This window comes from Cucurbita pepo, chromosome 2, assembly GCF_057944985.1.
Source record: "Cucurbita pepo subsp. pepo isolate OVF chromosome 2, ASM5794498v1, whole genome shotgun sequence".
Taxonomy (NCBI): Eukaryota; Viridiplantae; Streptophyta; class Magnoliopsida; order Cucurbitales; family Cucurbitaceae; genus Cucurbita; species Cucurbita pepo.
In genome coordinates, this window is record NC_141799.1 from 10,373,183 (window position 1) to 10,400,075 (window position 26,893).

The 26,893-nt window shown below is 40.2% G+C and overlaps 1 long non-coding RNA gene and 1 pseudogene across 1 annotated transcript; one reads left to right on the top strand and one right to left on the bottom strand.

Moving 5' to 3' along the window:
- Positions 1–7,087: 7,087 nt before the first annotated feature.
- On the bottom strand, positions 7,088–9,514 carry LOC111787972 (uncharacterized). Its single transcript, XR_015420006.1, has 4 exons — positions 9,372–9,514; positions 9,204–9,281; positions 8,562–8,641; positions 7,088–7,357 (listed from the first exon to the last, which is right to left on the bottom strand). It is a non-coding gene; the product is annotated as an uncharacterized LOC111787972 (long non-coding RNA).
- A 2,115-nt stretch (positions 9,515–11,629) lies between these two features.
- Positions 11,630–25,173, top strand: LOC147793621 (cationic amino acid transporter 1 pseudogene; annotated as a pseudogene).
- Positions 25,174–26,893: the final 1,720 nt, after the last annotated feature.

Here is a 26,893-nt window from a genome sequence, read left to right on the forward strand (position 1 = left end):
TGACTAAAATGACGAAATCGAAAACAAACAAAAAGAAAATAAAAGAAAAGAAAAGCAAAGTAAAAGGATAAAAATACCATTCAATTAAAACAAAAGAGAAAGAAGATTTGTTTCGAAAATATTACAAAGGAAATTGCAAATGTAAAAATGAAATACAAAATTAAAATCAAATATTTCAAATGGAAAATACAATTATGAAGAAAAATACAAAAGACTCTAAATATGAAAACGAACAAAGGACTCTAAAAGACCGACCAAGGACTGACGCTCCGGAACGACACCCCTCTGTGACCGCACAGCTCTCGAACACCTCCCCGTATCGACTGGTACCTGAAAAAAAAGGGAAGAAAGGGGTGAGTATAAAAATATACTCAGTAAGTAGCCTACTTGTAGGCTCTTTTCGCATCCTTATCTTGGTAGGTAACGACGATCTTTCTCGGGTTTCTAAGGAGAGTGATCTAAGCTACAACTCTCCTTTCTGTATCATAAAAGGCTTGCCCATCTTATGCAGTGAAATGATCAGTGTCCTGAGGTGAGGCGCGACCTCATAAGCAAATCTGAGGGGATCGTATGGCTGGATCTGAATACGTGACTCTCTCTCTGAACATCATCCGTGGAGGTTAACTGACAACCCTCACACGGGACCATACATCCATAAAACGGGGTGCGACCCCCTGTGTGCCGGTCAGCTACTGAGTCATTCTAAGTGGCTCCACGTCCCCCGCTCAGGGATGGGTTTCTACGGCCCAGGAGTCCTGTTCAGAAGACCCCTTAGCTATCACCACTAGGTCTGGGCACCTGTCACACTTCCCTATCCGGATCTGCAAAGCTCAACGATCACCGTACCGGAGCTCTGTCTCGACGGTATGGCATCGGAGGAGAGAGGGAAGTGGAGGTTCTGATGACACTATCTTCACTGCTCAACTCTAGCGGGCTACCTACAGTTACCGTGGTGACCTATTATTCTTTCTAGTGTGGAACTTGGTGCCTTAGACTTAGATTCGTGTTTCTCTAGGATTCTCGTGCCTGGTGTCACAAACCTATCGGTTTTGGAATTCTGGGTTCTAATTTCGCTGGTAATCATTTCGCGGGTCTAATTGCACGGTATTCTAGAGGTCCCCCAATCTAGGGTCTCATCTAGCCTACTTAGCCATAAGCGTCCTAATCTAAGCTCATAATTTCTTCCTATTCATCAAGAAAGATAATATAAGCAATCATCATACAATAGAGTTTACACGCAGCAGTTCACGCAAAATTATCAAACATGTTCAACGGGAAGATAACGTCCATCTTTACCCGGAGTGAAAATTTCACAAGTTTACCCAACCTCCTCATGCATACATACATTATCAGAGTCTCAACCAAAACAGATTTAATACACATTTTGTATCTAGCTTTCCATAATCATCTTATATTCGCAGTTTCTATAATAACACGCTAAGTCTGGGTAGCTAATTTCTTAGGTGGTAGCATGCATGCTTGTTCCTAGCGGTTCCTACAAGTACTGCTCGTGGGAATCCAAATGGCTACTTACTTGGTCGACGCGTGCCTTCCCAAGTTCGAGTTTTCTTGATGGAATGGATTCCAACAATTCTAGAATTTTTTTCACAGGTCCTAATTCACATAATGATAGGGTCAGCATCAAAATCGGGCCGGAAAACAAGCAAACAGAGACCGAACGGGAAGAAAAATGGTGCCTCACGCGCCCCCACGCGCGACGCACGCGCCCTGGAAGGTTACTACGCGCGCTTCCTACGCACGCGTGCCCTACGCGCTTCTCCCCCGCGCAGGCGCGGGTCAGAGGCGCCGGGTCGGGCGCTTCGCGTGCGGCGCGGGTCGGGCCGGCCGGGTCCGCGCGCCTGACGCGTGCCCGCTGCCGGGTGAGGACGCGTCTCACCAGTCGATGATCGACACGTGTCGATCATCGGTTCCGCCGCTCTCCTCCGCACGCCGACCGACGCGTGGCGGCCTCCACCCTCTCTCCTGCCTTCATTTTTCCAGGTCTCTTTCCCGTTTCGATCTATTTTCTTCCGATTTTTTTATCTCCCAATCCGTAATCCGATTCGTTAAATTTTCTTCACGAAACTTGTAGACCTCATATTCTACTCCTTGGAAAGAATTTTCTTAAATTTTTCTAATGATCACAGATCTTATTATTTGAGTTCAAATTCGGAGAAAAACACGAGTTCTTACCGAAAATCACGTTATCTTTAAACTCCGATTCGAACGCCGATCTTGGCCGCCTTCAGTCCAGAACCTAACCAGATAGTGCTGTTGAGGGAGAGTCCAAGGATCAACACAAAACGTTGCTAGCACACGAAAATCTTGATGACTTCTCAATGTAGATACTCGTGGACTAACCTGAAGTTCTTGAACGTTTTGTCGAAATAGGAAGGTGCGATTCGTGAGAGCACCTTGCCTCGAGCTATTCAACGGTTTAGATTGGGGACTCGGTTCTCCGGCGTCGGTTCTGATCCGATCTCCTATGGCGATTTGTCACCTCTGTTCTTCCTCTCTCCCAAACCCTAACTTCTTCTCCTTTCTCCATTCTCTCTCTTTTTCTTTTCTTTTCTCTCTCTTTCTTCTTGGAGCCCAAACAACTAGACCCCTTGGATAAGAATAGGGGCAAAATGACCCTTTTGCCCCTATGTTGTTATTTTTATTTTTTTATTTATTTATCTAAAAATTCGGGTATTAAAATTCTCCCCACCTTAGGAACTTTCGTCCTCGAAAGTTTTTTCCTCCCCGGAAGATTTCGGGGTAAGACCTCCTCGTGTCACCCTCACATTACTACGAGGCTTCGTTGTCCTGACAGTTTTCCCATAAGAGACCTTTGCTAATGGAATTTCCCTTTTCGTGGTTTCCTTCCGTCACGTGCCATTATCCCAATGGCTTTTTCTTCATACGTTAGATCCTCCTGAAGGGAAAGTGTCTCGTGATCAATGATGTGAGTTGGATCCAGAGTGTACTTTCTCATCAGCGGTACATGGAGTACGTTGTGCACTGCGGGGAGCGTGGGTGGTAATGCTAGTCTGTATGCCACTAGACCAACCCTTTCTAGGATTTCGAAGGGTCCCACGAACCTCGGGCTCAACATGCCCTTCTTCCCAAACCTTAGCACTCCTCTCATTGGACTACTTTCGGGAAGACGTGATCACCCACCGTAAACTCGAGGTCTTTCCTACGAGAGTCTGCATAACTATTTTGCCGACTTTGTGCAGAGAGTATCTGTAACGACCCAGATCCACCGCTAGCAGATATTGTCCTCTTTGGGCTTTCCCTTACGGGCTTCCCCTCAAGGCTTTAAAACGCGTCTGCAAAGGGAAGGTTTCCACACACTTTGTTCTCCTCCCCAACCAATGTGGGACATCACAAAATCCTCTGCCTGATTTTCTGTACTGCTGCATTAGTAGTCTGTACCAACTCCGGCCCCAACAACTGTTTCTTGCCTACCTCCTCCTAGAATATAGGAGTTCTACACCTTCGCCCATATAGAGCTTCAAATGGTGTCTTCTGAACAGTTGCCTGATAACTATTGTAGTGGGCAAATTCCACAAGGGCCAGGTGCTCATTCCAGCAACCTGCGAAGTCTATAACACACGCCCTCAACATATCTTGTAGGGTTTGATTAAGTCTTTCGGTTTGTCTATCTGTCTGAGGATGGAATGCACTACTGAACTTGAGTTGTGTTCCCAACGCCTTCTGTAACCCTTTCCATTAGTCAGAAGTAAACTTAGCATCCCTATCAGACACAATGAACACTTGTACGCCGTGCAAACGGACCACTTCCTTGACGTGCAACTGGGCCCATGGTCCACTCAATAAGTGGCTTATCAGGAATAGAGTGGGCTGCTCTGGTCAATTGTCTTCAATCGCCCAGATGACGTTGAAGTCTCGTCGAGCCTTCGGTAGGTCCGAGATGAAATCCATACCTTTTCCTCTCATTTTCACGCTAGAATATTCAGTGATTACAACAACCCTGCTGGTCATTGTCTCGAGACCTTTACATGCTGACAGGTCGAACACCGACTCACATACTCAACTACGTCCTTCTTCTTTCCTAGTCACCAATACCTACACTTTAAATCCTGTCACGTTTAGTACTACCAGGGTGAAATGTGTAGGACGTGTTGTGTGCCTCAGTCATCATTTCCTGTAGAATCTTCTCATCTCGAGGTACGCATAATCGGTCCTACCACATCAATCCCTCTTCAAAGGAATTGAGTATCCCTCTGGTCTCTCAGTTTCCTGTTGACCCCAGATATTACTACGGTGCGTATCAGCTCTCTGAGCTTCGATGATACGTCTCTTGAGGGTGGGTTGGACCGAAAGTTGCTCTAATTGGGCGGTGACGCCTCTAACCAAGACCTCTATTCCAGCCCTTTATATCTCATCTTGTAGATACCTCAGTCTCGTGCTCAGGGCGGATGTGCGGGCTGTCTTATTACTCAAGGCTACCACTACATTGGCTTTTCTTAGGTGGTAGGCTTTTCTTAGGTGGTAAAGTATTTCAATATCATAGTCCGTAACTAGTTCTAACCACCTCCGCTATCTCATGTTCAGCGCTTTTTGTGTGAACATATACTAAGGCTCTTGTGGTCAGCATACACCTGAACTTTCTTGCCATACAGGTGGTGACGCCAGGTTCTCAATGCATACACCACGGTTGCTATCTCCAAACCGTGGGTGGGGTAGTCGCGCTCATACTCTTTCATTTGTCTAGAGGCGTAGGCTATCACTTTGCCCTTTTGCATGAGTACACACCCTAACCCTTTTTCCTAAGGCGTCGCTGTAAAACACAAGTCCACCTGACCCATCAAGCACTAAAAATACAGGTGCAATGGCCAACCTCGTTCTCAGTTTCAAAAAACTTTGTTCACACTCTAGTGTCCAAACATAGAGTTTCCCTTCTGGGTCAACTGTGTCACACTGATGAGGTCTTAGGAAATCTTGTTCAAACCTTTTATAAAAGCCTGCTAGACCTATAGCACTCCTTACTTCAGTGACAGTGGTTGGTCTAGACCATTTCAAAATTACTTCAATCTTAGTGGGGTCCACCGTTATCCCCTGCTTGGATACTAAGTGGCCAAGAAAGGCCACCTCCTGCAGCCAGGATTCGCACTTCATGAATTAGCATACAACTGGTGGGCTCTCAATAGAGTTAAAACATTCCTCAAGTGTTCCTCATACTATACCTCAGACTTAAAACACACCAGAATGTCATCAATGAACAAATCACGAAGATGTCTAGGAATTCCTTAAACGTTCTGTTCGTCAGTTCCATAAAACTGCAGAAACGTTAAATTAAACCAAAAGACATGACTATGAACTCATAATGTCCATAGCGGCTTCTAAAGGCTGTTTTAAGTATGTCTTCCCATTTGGTTCTCATCTGGCGATATCCCGACCTTGTCGAGGCGGTCTTTACTACTTCTCCAAAATGGCCTAGTAATTTCATCTCATTTAGCCAACTTTTTGCTCAGCGAGACGCCCTGTAACGTGACTCGCTTAAGTACTAATACCCATCTGGGCTAAGCACGGGTTCTTTTGGAAGTAAAGATCCTTACATAAGTTCTCTACGTTCACCTAGGTTAACCCCTGTCGTATCTTTTATGACTGAGCTAGACACATTTTCTCATAGTGATATCTCATCACTAGCTCTTTTTCAAGCACGTGAACCTTTCAAGTTCTTGTACAGGATCCTAGGGAACTCTCTGAAAACTCTGGTTTGGTAGCTAGCCTCCCTCGAACTTCGAGGGTGCCACGTCTAGTGTCTTCTCTAATACATATCATGTATCTGCTAGCCTTACCTGTTTACAAGTCACCATCTCACTATCCTTCAGGTAATTTCCAAAATCACGTTATTTGGAAGTTCTACCTCTACCTGAGAATGCTTCACAAGTTTGGCATTACACTCGTGTATGAAACTGGAGTTCTACTCTTTGTAGTCCGGATCACCTACACAAGGGTTGGTTCTTATTAAAGTCCATCAGGACTTTCTTCCTTCAGACGGTAAAGGCATGACCATAGTTTGACCTCTTTTCTTTCTGTTCTCAACCCTGAGGTTGGTTGGACTACCTTGACAGTTCCACGTCCTTCACCTTGTGAGTATACATGCCCTGACCAAAGGATAGGTTAGAACACAATGTTATAGTTCTGATAACCACGTGCTGCCTTTGGACTTGGTCTTCTCCACCAAGGTCCAAAGCGACTTGTCATCCATTGGGTGATCCTTTAGTAGGAATATCCTACACCCCCATGACTCATTAGTGGCATAAAAGCGCACATCTCACTTATGGAATTCCATGAACCTGAACTTATATCACGAAGACTCCAACCAACCTTGAATCCATGGCCCCCATAGTTTCGCTCTCTCTGTTGGTGAATCTTATCTCTCGACTTCCAACTTAACCAAACTCACTGTGAAAATGGTTTGCTTGAGGGGTGCTTAATTCCTACAGTGGCTGCCCTTACTTGTAAGAACGATGTTGTCTAGGTCTACTATGTGGTTAAGACAACTCTATGTTGTCTAGGCCTACTATGTGATCTCCACGGAGGCATGCTTGACATCTAGAATTATGGTCATGGGAGGCTAGGTCATAGGTATATCATCTCGTACTGGGCCTTAAAAAGAAAATCTCATGTACATTTCCAAGGGTTGGACGTCACACGCTCGGCGGAGTCACCTTTGTGTCTTCCTAAGGCCAATAAACTAAAACATGACCCCTCTCGGCATCCTCACAATAATTCGAATCTAGCATCAACATACAGAGGGAATGTTCACTTTTAACACCCTAAAGCGTTAACCCAAAACATACATCAAGTTCTTACTGGCATTACATCATATCATAACCTACTAAACATGGTTAGACAGCGTACCTGGTCGCCGCGAGGTATGTCGTCAAGCTGAGTCACAGAGGTGTATGACTCTCTATCCTAGAAAAAAGTCTACAGAATCAAAACCCAACTCGGCTCTGATACCAATCTGTCACGACCCGATTTTCGAGGTTTCGAAGAATCGAACTCGTGACTAAAATGACGAAATCGAAAACAAACAAAAAGAAAATAAAAGAAAAGAAAAGCAAAGTAAAAGGATAAAAATACCATTCAATTAAAACAAAAGAGAAAGAAGATTTGTTTCGAAAATATTACAAAGGAAATTGCAAATGTAAAAATGAAATACAAAATTAAAATCAAATATTTAAAATGGAAAATACAATTATGAAGAAAAATACAAAAGATTCTAAATATGAAAACGAACAAAGAACTCTAAAAGACCGACCAAGGACTGACGCTCCGGAACGACACCCCTCTGTGACCGCACAGCTCTCGAACACCTCCCCGTATCGACTGGTACCTGAAAAAAAAGGGGAGAAAGGGGTGAGTATAAAAATATACCCAGTAAGCAGCCTACTTGTAGGCTCTTTTCGCATCCTTATCTTGGTAGGTAACCACGATCTTTCTCGGGTTTCTAAGGAGAGTGATCTAAGCTACAACTCTCCTTTCTGTATCATAAAAGGCTTGCCCATCTTATGCAGTGAAATGATCAGTGTCCTGAGGTGAGGCGCGACCTCATAAGCAAATCTGAGGGGATCGTATGGCTGGATCTGAATACGTGACTCTCTCTCTGAACATCATCCGTTGAGGTTAACTGACGACCCTCACACGGGACCATACATCCACAAAACGGGGTGCGACCCCCTGTGTGCCGGTCAGCTACTGAGTCATCCTAAGTGGCTCCACATCCCCCGCTCAGGGATGGGTTTCTACGGCCCAGGAGTCCTGTTCAGAAGACCCCTTAGCTATCACCACTAGGTCTGGGCACCTGTCACACTTTCCTATCCGGATCTGCAAAGCTCAACGATCACCGTACCGGAGCTCTGTCTCGACGGTATGGTATCAGAGGAGAGAGGGAAGTGGAGGTTCTGATGACACTATCTTCACTGCTCAACTCTAGCGGGCTACCTACAGTTACCGTGGTGACCTATTATTCTTTCTAGGGTGGAACTTGGTGCCTTAGACTTAGATTCGTGTTTCTCTAGGATTCTCGTGCCTGGTGTCACAAACCTATCGGTTTTGGAATTCTGGGTTCTGATTCCGCCGGTAATCATTTCGCGGGTCTAATTGTACGGTATTCTAGAGGTCCCCCAATCTAGGGTCTCGTCTAGCCTACTTAGCCATAAGCGTCCTAATCTAAGCTCATAATTTCTTCCTATTCATCAAGAAAGATAATATAAGCATTCATCATACAATAGAGTTTACACGCAGCAGTTCATGCAAAATTATCAAACATGTTCAACGGGAAGATAATGTCCATCTTTACCCGGAGCGCTGATTTCACAAGTTTCCCCAACCTCCTCATGCATACATACATTATCAGAGTCTCAACCAAAACAGATTTAATACACATTTTGTATCTAGCTTTCCATAATCATCTTATATTCGCAGTTTCTATAATAACACGCTAAGTCCGGCTAGCTAATTTCATAGGTGGTAGCATGCATGCTTATTCCTAGCGGCTCCTACAAGTACTGCTCGTGGGAATCCAAATGGCTACTTACTTGGTCGACGTGTGCCTTCCCGAGTTCGAGTTTTCTTGACGGAATGGATTCCAACAATTCTGGAATTTTCTTCACAGGTCCTAATTCACATAATAATAGGGTCAGCATCAAAATTGGGCCGGAAAACAAGCAAACAGAGACCGAACGGGAAGAAAAACGGTGCCTCACGCGCCCCCACGTGCGACGCACGCGCCCTGGAAGGTTACTACGCGTGCCCTATGCACTTCTCCCCCGCGCAGGCGCGGGTCAGAGGCGCCGGGTCGGGCGCTTCGCGTGCGGCGCGGGTCAGGCCGGCCGGGTCCGCGCGCCTGACGCGTGCCCGCTGCCGGGTGAGGACGCGCCTCACCAGCCGGTGATCGACACTTGTCGATCACCGATTCCGCCGCTCTCCTCCGCACGCTGACCGACGCGTGGCGGCCTCCACCCTCTCTCCTGCCTTCATTTTTCCAGGTCTCTTTCCCGTTTCGATCTATTTTCTTCCAATATTTTTATCTCCCAATCCGTAATCCGATTCGTTAAATTTTCTTCACGAAACTTGTAGACCTCATATTCTACTCCTTGGAAAGAATTTTCTTAAATTTTTCTGATGATCACAGATCTTATTATTTGAGTTCAAATTTGGAGAAAAAGACGAGTTCTTACCGAAAATCACGATATCTTTAAACTCCGATTCGAACGCCGATCTTGGCCGCCTTCACTCCAGAACCTAACCAGATAGCGCTGTTGAGGGAGAGTCCAAGGATCAACACAAAACGTTGCTAGCACACGAAAATCTTGATGACTTCTCAATGTAGATACTCGTGGACTAACCTGAAGTTCTTGAACGTTTTGTCGAAATAGGAAGGTGCGATTCGTGAGAGCACCTTGCCTCGAGCTATTCAACGGTTTAGATTGGGGACTCGGTTCTCCAGCGTCGGTTCTGATCCGATCTCCTATGGCGATTTGTCACCTCTGTTCTTCCTCTCTCCCATACCCTAACTTCTTCTCCTTTCTCCATTCTCTCTCTTTTTCTTTTCTTTTCTCTCTCTTTCTTCTTGGAGCCCAAACAACTAGACCCCTTGGATAAGAATAGGGGCAAAATGACCCTTTTGCCCCTATGTTGTTATTTTTATTTTTTTATTTATTTATCTAAAAATTCGGGTATTACATCTGCCCTCCCTTATAGCAAACCTGGTTCGATTTCAGCAGCACGTGCAGCAGTAGGTTTAGCCGTAAGTGCAGCAGCAGGTACAACAGCAGGTTCAATTTCACCATTTGAGTTAATCGATGAAGTTGAAGCAGTGTTGTTCTGTGTCTTCTTCCGTTGCAGTTGAAATTTCAATGCTGTCTCCCCAATCTAAATCAATTTCATTTTCAGAATCTTTCCAATCCCATTCACGATCCTCATAAAAAATTACATTGCGGCTAACTATGATTTTGTTTGCTACAGGATCAAACATTCTGTACCCTTTGGATTCACCACGGATTCCAAATGAAACACAACTTACATTTTTATTTCAAGCTTTTTCCTCTTAGCATCTGGAATATGAACATATCCCACACATCCGAAAACTGAAAAATAGTCAACTGGTGGTTTTACTCCACTCCAAGCCTCTTCTGGTGTTACATCTTTCACTGCAAGAGGTGGTGATCGATTTAAGACATGGCTCACCCACATAACAGCTTCAGGCCAGAATCTCTTTGGTACTTTCTTTTCTGTTAACACAGCTCTTACCATGTAAATCACTGTACGATTTTTGCGTTCAGCTACTCCATTTTGTTGTGTAGCATAAGCTGTGGTCAGTTGTATCTCCACTCCATGCTGCTTGCAAAAGTCATTAAATTCTGCCGAATTGGATTCTCCTCCTCTGTTTGTTCTTAGGCATCTTATGGGCATTCCAACTTCTTTTTCCACCAAAAATTTGAAACATTTAAAATGGTAAAATGTTTCTGATTTTTCTAGGAGAAAGTACATTCATGCCTTCCTAGAAAAATCATCTATAAAACACAACACATACCTTTTTCCGCTGCTTGAAGATGGAGTAATCAGACCACACAAATCAGCATGAACAAGACCCAATTTTTCAATTGTTCTCCACCGACTGTGTTTTCGGTAATTAGCCACTAAGATCCCTCAATTTTGTTTGACTGTCATGTGATGGTTTATGTGTCTGATCTTAAGTGGGTGTCACTTACTGAGTATTTCTTAAAATACTAAAGTCGTGTGCTACATTTATTTCAGGTAAAGGCAAGACACCTTTATACGGTTGATGATGACATTGAAAGTAAAGACCGTGCCACATGCATAGGATAGTGGTATTTCATTTCCTAGACTTTGGGTTAGTATAGGATGTTTTTAATTTTAATATTTTATTGGTCTTATTTAGTTTTGTTATGTTGCTTTAAATATTTTTTTCAAGCATGTAAGTTCATGGCAGTGTTTTATGACGAAGTTTTAAATGTTTATTTTTGCATAAGAGAGTATGTTATGATGACATTAGCCACTTTAGGTTAGTATAAATCTAGGGTCATTACAGAGAAAGTTCCCTTGCACGAATGATGATGAATGTTAGAATGGCCATGGAAGTCAAGATAGGATAGGAGTATGCATTGGTTTCATTTATTTGTTGATAGGTGGCTTTTCATTTTTGGTACTCAAAAACTATGTTATTTTTTGAAACACTTGAACTTAGTAGGTATCAACAACCTTTGTTTTCCTACTTAAGATCCAAATATATGCATGATAATTAGGTCGTGATTTTTTATTGAAGGCTGAAGAGACCGAGGCTCGAGCCCATGAAGAAGGAAACTATGGTCGAGATGGTTGTAAGACTAAAAAATACAGACCAGATAAACGTAGGGACAAGGTCATTTTGCCCCTACTCCTACCTGAGGAGTCTGTATAGTTGAGTTGTAACAAGAAAGCGAAAGAAATGAGAGAAAAAAAAGGGATAAGAAGTAGTTAGGATTTGAAAGAAAAGAAGAGCAGAGAAATCATCGGCTACCTCAAATCCGCCACTGGAGATCGAATCCAAGGCAAGAAACTTCGAATCAAGACTCCTCTTAGTGCTAGAGGAAGAGTTTGCGTGATGGATTTGCCCATTCCGGCTGGAAAATCTAAGAATGGAAAAGGTAAGACTATGACCTTTTCGTTTCGATTTTGCCTAGATCTAAGGAGTTTCTTGAATGATAGATATGGAGTTTTGAGGTGTGTAATTAAAAGAGGATTCACACAGGTTTCTTGAAGGAATCCCGAACTAATATTAATGCTTAATCGGAGTTCGGGTGAAATGGTCAAGAATAGAAAACGTGAGTTTTCCCGTATCTTTGAATGGATTTAATTCATTCTATATTCAAGAAAAATACGTCGATGTACGTGAATAAAAATCTACGACTTTGGTGAAGAAACCGAGTCAATCCAAGTTATGTGCGAAAAGTTACGAAAATATGAAGCAAATGGTTTGAACACACAAAACAGATGAAATCTGGAAAATTGAAAACACGCATGAGAGAGAAAATTGCACACGTCGCCTAATTTACAAAGGAGCGCGCGGAGCCGGTGAGTGACACGTGGTAGAATTTCACTAGAGAAATGCATTTAGCCAACCTGTTGACACGCGTCAATACGCTCGTATTTGGGTCAAACTAAAATAAAAATGCTCACGTGAATCGAACAGATATGATTCCAAGGGTACTCTAATAGATATGATTCTTTAGAACCAAGAACTAAGGAAATGCCATTGTCTTCTGCTGCCCAAGTACAAATACTATTATAACATTGGTCGCTAAACCAATTTTCCATTTCTGGCCAAAATACTTCACCAGAAGCATGTCCGTGTTTGCTGCTAAAATTGCACAAAAATCGTGTTGATTGCCAAAAATTTTCTTTGAAGGTCCAAGAGTATTTCGCTCCAAGGTCGATTTCATGTTCGCCTAAATCGTTGTCTTTAGACCTGCAGTGAGCCAAGAGAATTGAATCCTTCATATGCTTCCAAATTGCAACTTTCCACGGGGAGAACGGGCGTTGTATCTTTGAGTCGGATTCTGCAAAACATGAGCTAATAATCATGTTTGATTTAAAAGCAAGCAATATGACGAGAAAGAATATGTTTATGTTTTGAGGCTTCATTTTTTTTTTTTTTTTATGGGAGTTTAAGTTGGTAACTTTTTCTTTGTTCACAAATCCATTTTGTTTAGTTTCTTTTATATATATAGCCAAATCAAATTGGTATACAATAATTTTATTTACAGTTGTACAGTTTAAATCTTGCTACTTTTCTAACCTTTTTTTATCTAAATATATACAATCCATGTAATAATTAATAGGGTGTATTGTATATAGGATGTTGTTAAATCTAAGTTAAAATATGTTATATTTGGACGAGAGTTTGAATCCAACAAAACCTACCCTATAATGCATAACCTTATTGTCCTTATACATCTCATAGTCGTATCATTTCATGGACATACCTTAGTCATATTGTTTTCCAAACGCTACCAAACCATATAGTTTTATCAATCTATCATTTTCTACACATAACCTATATATATATATCGTTTTTTCAATCTATCATAACCATATCAATTTCTATACATAACCTAACCGTGTCGTTATATTAATAATATCTTAGTCATATTATTACATTACGTTCATTGCATCATTCTCGTATTCTACTCAAACATATCATAACGTAAGAGTTATCATGCCATTTACATATTATAACATATACATATCACATCATAGTCATATCGATTCATAAACGATTTACACTTATCAAATATATGACATGTGCATAACCACGGGGCACGTGTCAGCATCAAATATAACAATGTCAATAATAACGTCATTTACTTGGTTGGCCGACATTCTATTTTATTTTTAAGATTGGCTTGACTTGTCCCTCGAAGCTTATAACCATCCTACAGAATTGATTCATGTTGTAATTGTAAGAGAAAGATTTCCATTTTTGATGATGGGAGATAGTGGTGTTAGGACAAATGTGCACATAATGTAATGAGAATCGGAAGAAAGGGAGAGAGCACGGGGAGTTGGTTGAGTATTGAGGGGAAAGTGGGCGTGTGAGAGGATGGAAGAGAGATGAGATTAAATGATTTGTTTAATTATTTTTTTTTACCGGCATGACCTAACATAAATTTTTTTACCGGCATGACCTAACATTAGTGGGACATAAGGAACAAGAAGCAACTTCAGGGGTAAAACGGCTAATTGACCCAGCTTTAGCTACGAACAACCTGTGAAGGATCGACTTACTAATCATGGTTATATCAAATGGACAGAAATATATCTATAGTGAGGGGAGTGCAACTACTAGACTATAGTGGAGTGTCCTAGTAGTTAACGAGTGTTGTTGATTAACAAGGTTAATGAGTTTAACCGGTTAATCTTGGATCGTTGGAGCCCATGATCTATAGGTCCATTAGGTCCCTCTGCTAGCTCACATCGGACTAAACAATAGAACAGTGTGACGAGTGAGTTCGAAGTGTTCGAATTCAAATTAGGGAATATGCGCTACATATATACGATATATTTAACCGCATTTTTGTTTTATTTATGAATTAAACAAAAAGAGAGAATTTGAGATATTTAAATAAGTTTTAAATATTTTAATCAAATATGTTGGAATTGATTGAGATTGGTTTTGAGTTAATATTAAATATTAATTAAATGGTTTAATTAATAATTTAATATTACTTTAATTTGAAATTAATTATTCAAATTAATTGTTGAATTAAAATGAAGAAAGTCGTTGACTTCTCAGTGGAATTTTGAGGCGTTAAAATTTGGTTTAACCAAACTTGCATGCTTGCCATATAAACCCCACAAGTTCGAGTGGAATTTTGAGTGTCAAAATTTGGTTAACTCAAACATGCATGCTTGCCACATAATCCCAAACATTTGAGTGTCAAAATTTGGTGATCTCAAATTTACATGAACATCCAAACATGACTCTGTAAATAGAGTGATCATGGTACATGAAAGGTCTTCCTTTGGAAAATTAAGAATATTATTGTTACTCTTCAAAGTTCATGAGTATTTTTAAAATGTGTACCAACTGTAATAGTATTTTGAATATTAAAAAAAAAAATTAAAAAGTTGTCTAACATGTGCTATTGTTGTTGTTTTTTTTTTTTTTTTTTCTTTTCTTTTCTTTTCTTTAATGAAATGGGTCTTATTTTTGTGTTAGAGATAACGACCCTCAAGTGATATTGTATTGAAATTTTTATTATGACATCTTAATTGGTTTAAACAAAATTTAGATTTTGAATGCAAGAAGTATAAAATATCTATAAATATAAAGGGTAAAAATATTTTGAATTCAACAATACTTTTACAATAATCCAAATTTAAAATTATTCTAGATTCCCTTTTAGTTTTTTCTAAATTACTAACCACAGGAGCTCATTGTAATTATTTGTTCAGGTGGATCATTCGCCTACCTAAGGGTAGAACTAGGAGACTTCGTGGCATTCATCGCAGCGGGCAACATTCTCCTCGAATATATAATTGGCAGCGCTGCTGTGGCCCGTTCAGGGACTTCATACTTTGCCACTTTGTGCAATCACCATCCGAACGATTTTCGCATCCACGTTTCGTCTTTCCCCGACTCCTACAACAAACTCGACCCCATCGCCATCATTGTGATCATCGTCATTTGCACCTTGGCTGTAGCCAGCACCAAAGGCTCCTCCCGCTTCAACTACATTGCTTCCATTTTCCACGTTGCCATCATCCTCTTCATTGTCATTGTCGGCCTCACCAAGGCCAACCCGAAAAACTTCACTCCCTTTGCCCCCTATGGCCCTCGTGGCATCTTCGTAGCTTCTGCCGTTTTGTTCTTTGCATACGTTGGATTCGACGCCGTTTCGACAATGGCTGAGGAAACTAAGAACCCTGCTAAAGATATACCTATTGGTCTTGTTGGATCAATGGTGATCACCACATTAGCCTATTGCATTCTTGCGGTTACCTTGTGCTTGATGCAGCCGTACCAACAAATTGATGAGGACGCGCCGTTTTCAGTGGCTTTTGAGGCTATTGGATGGGGTTGGGCTAAGTACATTGTGGCTGCTGGTGCTATTAAAGGCATGACCACCGTGTTGTTGGTTAATGCGGTTGGACAGGCACGCTATCTCACCCACATTGCCAGAACCCACATGATCTCACCATGGTTCGCCAAAGTGCATGAAAGGACGGGCACTCCATTGAATGCAACAGCCACAATGCTCGCTGCTACAACAATAATCGCCTTCTTTACAAGCTTGGGAATCCTCTCGAACCTCCTCTCTATCTCCACCCTCTTCATCTTCATGCTGGTAGCCATCGGCCTGATCGTCCGACGCTACTACGTCAGCGGTGAAACGACACCATCCGACCGAAACAAACTCATAATCTGCCTGGTTCTAATCGTGGGATCTTCAATAGCAACTGCCGTGTACTGGGGCTCAAGCGACGGCTGGATCGGCTTGGTGGTGTCCAATTCCATATGATTTCTCTCAACTCTGGCCCTATGGCTCGGTGTCCCACAGGCCAAAAAGCCTCGCGTGTGGGGCGTGCCGCTCGTCCCGTGGTTGCCTTCACTGTCGATCGCCATCAACCTTTTCCTTCTTGGCTCCATCGACAAAGCTTCATTTGAAAGGTTCGGAATCTGGACTGGGATTCTGTTGATTTACTATATCTTGATTGGATTACATGCTTCTTATGACTCGGTCATGGAGTCCAAGACTACAGCACGAGAAGTTAATAGCAGTTTGTGAATGGATCTTTTAAATTTATAATGATTGGCTTAGTGCTTTGATTACCGGATTTGTGGTTTATGTTTGTTATTGTGTTAGCTACCATTCATGTGGGCAAGGACGGTGGTTTGTTTTTATATGTTTGAGCTTCCTCTCTACTTTGTTTGTACATGTAAAAATTATAGCTAAACAAAACGCTATAATATGTTTTTATTTTTTTTTAAAGATCTTGATGGTTGACGTTATTACAAGTTCGAGACTTATTATTATTATTTTTGTGTAATTATAATAGATGCTATAAAAAAAATACGAAAAATTGCTTAAGTAAAGTATTGAATAATTTGAGAGAGAAGTTATTCAATTGATATAATTATCAACCACATTAATTAATTAGAAAAAATACAAAAATTCACAACGGTTCAAGATTGTAGTAACATGTAGTTGAACTAGCATTTTTTATTTTTTTATTTTTGTGTACGTTATTATTTCGTTCACCTACATTGTAATGTTCGAGCCTCGTAGGTATATAAGTTTCCCTAATTTTTGTGTATGTTACCATTTCATTCACCTACACTCTTCATTTAATGCTACTACCTTAATGCTACTACGCTCTTCATTTTTGTGTTCTGCTTCTTTTGTCTGGCATTTTCCTCCTTTCTCTATTATGTATTAGCCGAGTGATTGTTAATGTGTTCTTTAATTTCACCTCTTCTGTAGGGTATTTCTTCCCCACTTCTCAATTTTATTGCTTGACATTGTTCCTTGCCCTCTCTTTTTGGCGTTTTGATGTCTGCTTGCTACTTTCCAAGATGTCTATTTCGTAACTCAGTTGCTAATTGACTCAATTGAACTTCCTTCATTACGCTCTCAAAAGATGTTCCCGATATGTGTTGAGCTTGGCTAAGTCTAAGAAAATAAATGGGGCTACCCTATGCGCATGTGTCATGGTCTCGAGTTGTGATGTCGTCGTCAGCCGTTCAGGGATGCCTTGCATTTACCTAAAATAGAAGTAGCACGTGGCTTAAGTATTTTAAGAAATACTTAGTAAGTGACCCCACTATTGGGGTTAAATGATAACACATACAATTTCATGAAAGAGACCTATCATAACAATTTATTTTCGTGCGACGGCCATCATAACGGGCAATTGGGATGTGTACTTAATTTTTCTACACACGGTTCACACGTGCGAGTATTGACCCACCAGTCAGTTCGCACGCCTCCTAGGCCCCCTTTTTTATGGGGCGAGAATTCTCTGGTGGTTGTTGATGTTAGACACCCGTTACGAATAGCGATCATCACGACAGCATTATATTAACATAATAATCGTTCTCCTGTCTCGTAGCGTACGCGTCTGTACTATTGAGAAGGGTAAGGGGTATCCCCCAATGCATGAACACACAATAATATATAAGGTCCCAACGTTTTTCAATTTTCATTATCATTTAATACAATCTTGCTAGCATCTTCCTTCATAACATATCTTTCATGTCTATGTCGGGGTGGTATCTCATGCTAGTTCATCGGTTTGCATGTCAATCATATTACATACATATGCCATATCATAACATTTCCATATTTCCAGACATAACAATTCGAATTGTATACATATCATACCATAACATATCGTATCACAATATTTCATAACATAAACATATCAATTTATCACATATATCGTACCATAACATATATCATATCATTTTCATATCGTATCACAACATTTCATACTCATATCGTTTCCATATGCGTATCCCTGTCATATCGTCTTGTTAATCTTGTCATGGCCTTATCGTCTTTATACATCTCATAGTCGGATCATTTCATGGACATACCTTAGTCATATTATGGTCAGCATGATAATCATTTTCGTCTCATAGTGTACGCGTCCATACTTCATCATAAAGGAGAAGTATCCCGGTGCACGTGAACATACAAATATGCATGAGGTCCCCATATTTTTTTTCGTGGCGTAATAAATCATGCAGGACAACCCTCATTCTTTGATCACATATCACACTCGTAATGTAACACCCCTAATATTCTTGCTTAAATTAGAGGCATCGTCACATGAATGCCATAAGTAACATACGTGGAAGTTTGAAATAAAATATTTGCAAATGAAGCCGTGAACTTACACGTTGAATTTAAAACAAGAAAATAGAACTAACATAGTCTTTGAACATGAAAAATGAAATAATCATCCTATCAAGTACTAAATGAAAATCAATGCATACCACTTCTCTATCATGATTTCTTCTAGGGTCATTTTAGAATTAATGTCATCTATGCATGGGCGCTTTACCTTTACGTGAAAAAATAAGGGTAGCATGTGACTTGAATATTTTAAGAAATACTAAATAAGTCACCCCATTGTTGGGATTAGTAATGCAATACACACATTTAATGATGGGACATATCCTTTAAAACCGTGACTTGACCTTGGACTCTTTCCAATTCCAGACATGGTTGGATGCGTAAAGCCCAAGTTCTGGCCCAAGGCTCAATACATTAAAAAAAAACCCTAGGGTTCAGCTACATAAACCCTAGGCCCAAGCCCCAACCAAACCAGCCAACCATGTAATAGAGCACGAAGTCTGAGACGAGCATCCCGCACCGTCACCGCACGTCGGACGACCACCGCCAATCGCCGTCGTGCATCAAATTGTCGTCGTCATCACGAATTGAACACTGTCGTCATCGCCAGAACCACTATTTGGAGGAGTAAACGTAACCAAGGTACAATGCGCCAACCAACGAAGTTACAATGTGGTTTCTTTTTTGAATAGTTCGGATTTGACCCAACCTCTACGTAGGAAGAAGGCAAGCAATAAAACCCTATGATTTGTAGGATTCGTTGTACCACTCAAGTTGGGTTGATTAAACTTGGGTGTTTAAGTGTAGGTTCGATCTAAGTCGAATTTGGACCAATATCTATAGGGACAATTAGAAAAGAAGCTCTCCAAGTAAGAGGTCTTCCTATTGAAACTTCACTGTTTTGTTTTTCTACGAGGGTTGAATATATTTTGTATTGTATGGTTGAGTGTTGTGTGATACGATGTATGTTGACTATAAGAATAAATGTTTTGAAACCTATCGCATGCATAATTATGTTTGATGTTTGAGAATATCTTTGATGTGAGTTGTGTGACATAATGTATGGTTGCTCATGAAAATAAACCATTTTAGACGTAATGCATGCATGTTACCTTTGATGATTAAGGAGGTTGCGGTTAGGGTTGCACGCTGTGTGTTTTGGGTAATCAGCCACCAATGGTCACTCTACGAGGTGATTTAAGAAAATGGTTATCAAGGTAAGGGTTACACGCTATGTGTTTCGGGTAACCAACCATTGATAATCATTTTAAGGAGTTAGGATGGATGTTGATTTTCATGTGGTAAGGTTAAACGCTGTGTGTATCGGGTAACCAAGCACTAATCATCACTCTACGAGGTGATTGCAGTAAATGATTTCAAAGGTAAGGATTACACGCTATGTGTTTCGGGTAACCAGCCATTGATAGTTATTTTAAGGAGTAAAGGTAGATGTTGATCTTCATGTGGTAAAATTACCCGTTGTGAGTTTTGGGTAATTAACCACTAAGATCCCTGAATTTTGTTTGCTTGTCATGTGATGGTTTATGTGTTAGATCTCAAGTGGGGTCACTTAATGAGAATTTCTTAAAATACTAAAGTCGTGTGCTTCATTTATTTCAGGTAAAGGCAAGACGCCTCTATACGGTTGATGATGACATTGCAAGTAAAGACCGTGCCACATGCATAGAATAGTGGTATTTCATTTCTTAGACTTTGGGTTAATATAGGATGTTTTTAATTTTAATATTTTATTGGTTTTATTTAGTTTTTTTATGTTGCTTTAAATATTTTTTCAAGCATGTAAGTTTATGGCCGTGTTTTATGATGAAGTTTTAAATGTTTATTTTTGCATAAGAGAGTATGTTATGATGACATTAGCCACTTTAGGTTAGTATAAATCTAGGGTCATTACAGAGAAAGTGCCCTTGCACCGATGATGATGAATGTTAGAATGACCATGGAAGTCAAGATAGGATAGGAGTATGCATTGGTTTCATTTATTTGATGACAGGTGGCTTTTCATTTTTTGTACTCAAATACTATGTTATTTTTTGAAACACTTGAACTTAGGAGGTATCAACGACCTTTGTTTTCCTACTTAAGATCCAAATATATGCATGATAATTAGGTCGTGATTTTTTATTGTAGGCTGAAGAGACCGAGGCTCGAGCCCACGAAGAAGGAAACTATGGTCGAGATGGTTGTAAGATTAAAAAACGGACCAGATCAACGTAGGGACAAGGTCATTTTGCCCCTACTCCTACCTAAGGAGTCTGTATAGTTGAGTTGTAACAAGAAAGCCAAAGAAAGGAGAGAAAAATAAGGGATAAGAAGAAGTTAGTATTTGAAAGAAAAGAAGAACAGAGAAATCATCGGCTACCTCAAATCCACCATTGGAGATCGAATCCAAGGGAAGAAACTTCGAATCAAGACTCCTCTTAGTGCTAGAGGAAGAGTTTGGGTGATGGATTTGCCCATTCCTGCTGGAAAATTCAAGAATGGAAAAGGTAAGACTATGAACTTTTCGTTTCGATTTTCCCTAGATCTAAGGAAAAGAAAAGAAAGAGTGTGATACTCTAACATATCAAAGCTTTTCGTTTCGATTTTCCCTAGATCTAAGGAAAAGAAAAGAAAGAGTGTGATACTGTAGCATATCAAAGACACGATTAAGAGCCTACAAATAGGCTACTAACTAAGTCTTTGTACTCATTTCTTATTTTTCATATTTTTCAGGTAATAAGGAGCTTTTTGAGGTCTGGAGGGTACTCTGGAGTAGGTGTCGTAGACAAGTTTCACCCGTCGTCCTCAAACTTTTTATTTTAAAACGTTTTGTGTCCATTCGGTATTTTGTGTCTTAAATATGTTGGGTTGTGTTTTAAAAACTTATGTATGAAATTTATTTGGATAGAATGTATATTATGTTTTAAATTTTCTTGTTTATTTCGCTAAAAAAATTTTGTTCTTTTATGAAGCCAACGAGTCAGCCCGGTACTTACAACTTGTATCTTTCCAAAAAGAAAAAAAAAGTTTTTATACATATATATATATATATATAACTATATCATGTTTTATTTTTATTATCATCGGTATACATTTTAGCTCAACAAGTACAAAATAATTGACCTTCAATCTCCAAAACAGAAAAGCAATAAGGGTTTTCTTGTGTCTAGATCAAGAATAACCCAATGAAACTCAACATCCTTGGAAGTTGTGTTTAAATCAACCCAATGAAACTCAACGATCATTTCCAAGGGTACTCTAATAGATATGATTCTTTAGAACCAAGACGTAAGGAAATGCCATTGTCTTCTGCTGCCCAAGTACAAATACTATTATAACATTGATCGCTAAACAAATTTTCCATTTCTGGCCAAAATACTTCACCAGAAGCATGTCCGTGTTTGCTGCTAAAATTGCACCAAAATCGTGTTGATTGCCAAAAATTTTCTTTGAAGGTCCAAGAGTATTTCGCTCCAAGGTCGATTTCATGTTCGCCTAAATCGTTGTCTTTAGACTTGCAGTGAGCCAAGAGAATTGAATCCTTCATATGATTGCAACTTCCCACGGGGAGACTGGGCGTTGTATCTTTGAGTCGGATTCTGCAAAACATGAGCTAATAATCATGTTTGATTTAAAAGCAAGCAATATGACGAGAAAGAATATGTTTATGTTTTGAGGATTCATTTTTTTTTTTTTGTCTGAGTTTAAGTTGGTAACTTTTTCTTTGTTCACAAATCCATTTTGTTTAGTTTCTTTTATATATATAGCAAAATCAAATTGGTATACAATAAGTTTATTTACAGTTGTACAGTTTAAATCTAGCTACTTTTCTAACCTTATTTATCTAAATATATACAATCCATGTAATAATTAATAGGGTGTATTGTATATAGGATGTTAAATCTAAGTTAAAATATGTTATATTTGGACGAGAGTTTGAATTCAACAAAACCTACCCTATAATGATCTTTTTATTGGTAATGACTAAGGCAAAAGTAACACTACAAACACATAAGAAATTCCATATTTAATTAACCTCTTTGTTGGGTAATATAATCTAGAATCTGACCACTCTTTCTTCCTTTTAATGAAGAGTGTATGCTCACTAGAACTTCTTTCAAAACCTTCTTTGATGAAGTAGGATTCGATTCGGCTGAACCATGCTCTAGGTGTCTGTTTTAACCCGTAGAGTGCTTTGCTGAGCTTATACACCATATGTTCACTTCCCCTTTTTTCATAGCCTCTTGGTTGTTCTACAAAGATATCTTCTTTCAATTCTCCATGTAAAAAAAGCTGATTTTACATATTACTGATAAAGCTTCCAGCCTTTCTGAGCTGCAAAATATATGATCATCCTCACAGTATCCATTCTAGCTACCGGCGCAAAAACTTCAGTGTAATCAATTTCTTGCTCTTGTGTGTATCCTTTTACCGCCAATCTTGCCTTGTATTTGTCAACCTCTCCAAGCTCATTTAGCTTAGTTTTATAAATCCATTTTACCCCAATTTTCTATGCACCAATAGGTAGAGCTACTAAGTGCCAGGTCTGATTTTTTTCAATGGATTTAATCTCCTCATCCATGACAATCCTCTACTCTGAGTTTTTTTAGTGCTTCCACGTACTTTACCGGATCTGAATTTGTAAAAAATGCCATATTAACATCATCCTCTTCGGACAAACCTTCACCGAAAACATAATCATTTGACCATATAGGTGGGCATCGAAATGAAAATCAATGCATACCACTTCTCTATCATGATTTCTTCCAGGGTCATTTTAGAATTCATGTCATCTATGCAGGGGCGCTTTACCTTTACGTGAAAAAATAAGGGTAGCATGTGACTTGAATATTTTAAGAAATACTAAATAAGTCACCCCATTGTTGGGATTAGTAATGCAATACACACATTTAATGATGGGACATATCCTTTAAAACCGTGACTTGACCTTGGACTCTTTCCAATTCCAGACATGGTTGGATGCGTAAAGCCCAAATTCTGGCCCAAGGCTCAATACATTAAAATAAACCCTAGGGTTCAGCTACATAAACCCTAGGCCAACCCCAATACATTAAAAAAAAAAAAAAAAAAAAAAATCCTAGGTTTGAGCTACATAAAGCCACCAAACCAGCCACCCATGTAATAGAGCACGAAGCCTGAGACGAGCGAGCATGAAGCCTGAGACAAGCATCCCGCACCGTCACCGCACGTCAGATGACCACCGCCAATCGCCGTCGCACATCAAATTGTCGTCGTCATCACGAATTGAACACTGTCGTAATCGCCAGAACCACTATTTGGAGGAGTAAACGTAACCAAGGTACAATGCGCCAACCAACGAAGTTACAATGTGGTTTCTTTTCTGAATAGTTTGGATTTGACCCAACCTCTACGTAGGAAGAAGGCAAGCAATAAAACCCTATGATTTGTAGGATTCGTTGTACCACTCAAGTTGGGTTGGTTAAACTTGGGTGTTTAAGTGTAGGTTCGATCTAAGTCGAAGTTGGACCAATATCTATAGGGACAATTAGAAAAGAAGCTCTCCAAGTAAGAGGTCTTCCTATTGAAACTTCACTGTTTTGTTTTTCTACAAGGGTTGAATATGTTTTGTATTGTATGGTTGAGTGTTGTGTGATACGATGTATGTTGACTATAAAAATAAATGTTTTGAAACCTATCGCATGCATAATTATGTTTGATGATTGAGAATATCTTTGATGTGAGTTGTGTGACATAATGTATGGTTGCTCATGAAAATAAACCATTTGGGACGTAATGCATGCATGTTACCTTTGATGATTAAGGAGGTTGCGGTTAGGGTTGCACGCTGTGTGTTTTGGGTAATCAGCCACCAATGGTCACTCTACGAGGTGATTTAAGAAAATGGTTATCAAGGTAAGGGTTACACGCTATATGTTTCGGGTAACCAACCATTGATAATCATTTTAAGGAGTTAGGATGGATGTTGATTTTCATGTGGTAAGGTTACATGCTGTGTGTATCGGGTAACCAAGCACTAATCGTCACTCTATGGGGTGATTGCAGTAAATGATTTTCAAGGTAAGGATTACACGCTATGTGTTTCGGGTAACCAGCCATTGATAGTCATTTTGCTTGTCATGTGATGGTTGATGTGTTAGATCTCAAGTGGGGTCACTTAATGAGAATTTCTTAAAATACTAAAGTCGTGTGCTTCATTTATTTCAGGTAAAGGCAAGACGCCTCTATACGGTTGATGATGACATTGCAAGTAAAGACCGTGCCACATGCATAGAACAATGGTATTTCATTTCTTAGACTTTGGGTTAATATAGGATGTTTTTAATTTTAATATTTTATTGGTTTTATTTAGTTTTTTTTATGTTGCTTTAATTATTTTTTCAAGCATGTAAGTTTATGGGAGTATTTTATGATGAAGTTTTAAATGTTTATTTTCGCATAAGAGAGTATGTTATGATGACATTAGCCACTTTAGGTTAGTATAAATCTAGGGTCATTACAGAGAAAGTGCCACTGCACGGGATGATGATGAATGTTAGAATGGCCATGGAAGTCATGACAGGATAGTAGTATGCATTGACTTCATTTGGTAGTTGATAGGTGGCTTTTCATTTTTGTATTCAAATACTATGTTATTTTTTGTAACACTTGAACTTAGGAGGTATCAACGACCTTTGTTTTCCTACTTAAGATCCAAATATATGCATGATAATTAGGAGGTAATTTTTTATTGTAGGCTGAAGAGACCGAGGCTCGAGTCGACGAAGAAGGAAACTATGGTTGAGATGGTTGTAAGATTAAAAAAAAAAACAGGCAAGATCAACATAGGGACAAGGTCATTTTGCCCCTACTCCTACCTGAGGAGTCTATATAGTTGAGTCGTAACAAGAAAGCGAAAGAAAGGAGAGGAAAAGAAGAAGGGATAAGAAGAAGGTCGGATTTTGAAAGAAAAGAAGAACGGAGAAATTGGCTGCCTCAAATCCACCGTTGAAGATCGAATCCAAGGCAAGAAACATTGAATCAAGACTCCTCTTGGTGCTAGAGGAGGAGTTTGGGTGGTGGGTTCGCCCATTCCAGCCAGAAAATCCAAGAATGGACAAGGTTAGACTATGACCTTTTCTTTTCAATTTTGCCTAGATCTAAGGAGTTTCTTGAATGATGGATCTGGAGTTTTGAGGTGTGTAATTAAAAGAGGATTCACACAGGTTTCTTGAAGGAATCCCGAACCAATATTAATGCTTAATCGGAGTTCGGGTGAAATGGTCAAGAATAGAAAACGTGAGTTTTCCCGTATCTTTGAATGGATTTAATTCATTCTATATTCAAGAAAAATACGTCGATGTAGGTGAATAAAAAATCTACGACTTTGGTGAAGAAACTGAGTCAATCCAAGTTATGTGTGAAAAGTTACGAAAATATGAAGCAAATGGTTTGAACACACAAAACAGATGAAATCTGGAAAATTGAAAACACTTATGAGAGAGAAAATTGCTGCCACACGTCGCCTAATTTACAAAGGAGCGCGCGGAGCCGGTGAGTGACACGTGGCAGAATTTCAATAGAGAAATGCATTTAGCCAACCTGTTGACACGCGTTAATACACTCGTATTCGGGTCAAACTAAAATAAAAATGCTCACGTGAATCGAACAGCGTCTGGAACTACCAAATTGACACGTGACCGATCTGGCGACCCACAGTCCAACCTAACGATCTCGCCACTCCCTATGCTCCATGTGTGACGCCCAAAAAATTTGAAGGGTATGCCGTTGGGGTTCGATGTGCACCACTGCTCGCGCGATGCCCGAGCTGATCGCCTGTGTTCATTGCGCGTGGGGGGTGTCACGGTCATGCTCGTCCAGGGAGTGTTGCCCATGGCCGCATGCCCATGACAAGCCAAACCCTTGTCATGTCTTTTCATTAGTGTTTTTCCTTTTGTAGTTCTAGGGCGTATGACGCCTCAAAAGTGTCATGTCTAGGCATGCCAGACATAAAATGGCTCAGAATGTACTGGGATATGACTAGTTGTCAACTTCTCCCTACCCAAGGTAATATATGCTAAGCCGTTGTTATCTTTCTCTTGCTTGCTTATATAACGTCTCTTTCCAAAATTTCTCTTTCTAAAATCTCTCTCTCTCCTCGTTTTCTAAAACCTTCTTTTAAAACCGAGGCTAGAGGCTTGATCATACGTCGCTTGGTCGTAGGCGACGCAAGAACAAATTGGCTTAGCTCACTTGTCGTTGGAAAGTGAGTGCCGCACAATCGCTAGTCCGCTGCCTTCGAAAGTGCGATTGTGTCAAGTGATATCACAGCTTTGTTAGCTCCGTAACATCGTAAAGACCGAAATCATGTCGGCGACAAAGTCGACACCCAAAGCACAAGCCGACCGGCTTACGCTAATAGAGGAGGAAATGCTATTCCTCAAAGAAGTCCCTGACACCCTCCTCTTCCTGGAAGCACGGGTGACCGAATTGAGTGGAAAAGTCATAGAAAATAGAAAACACGC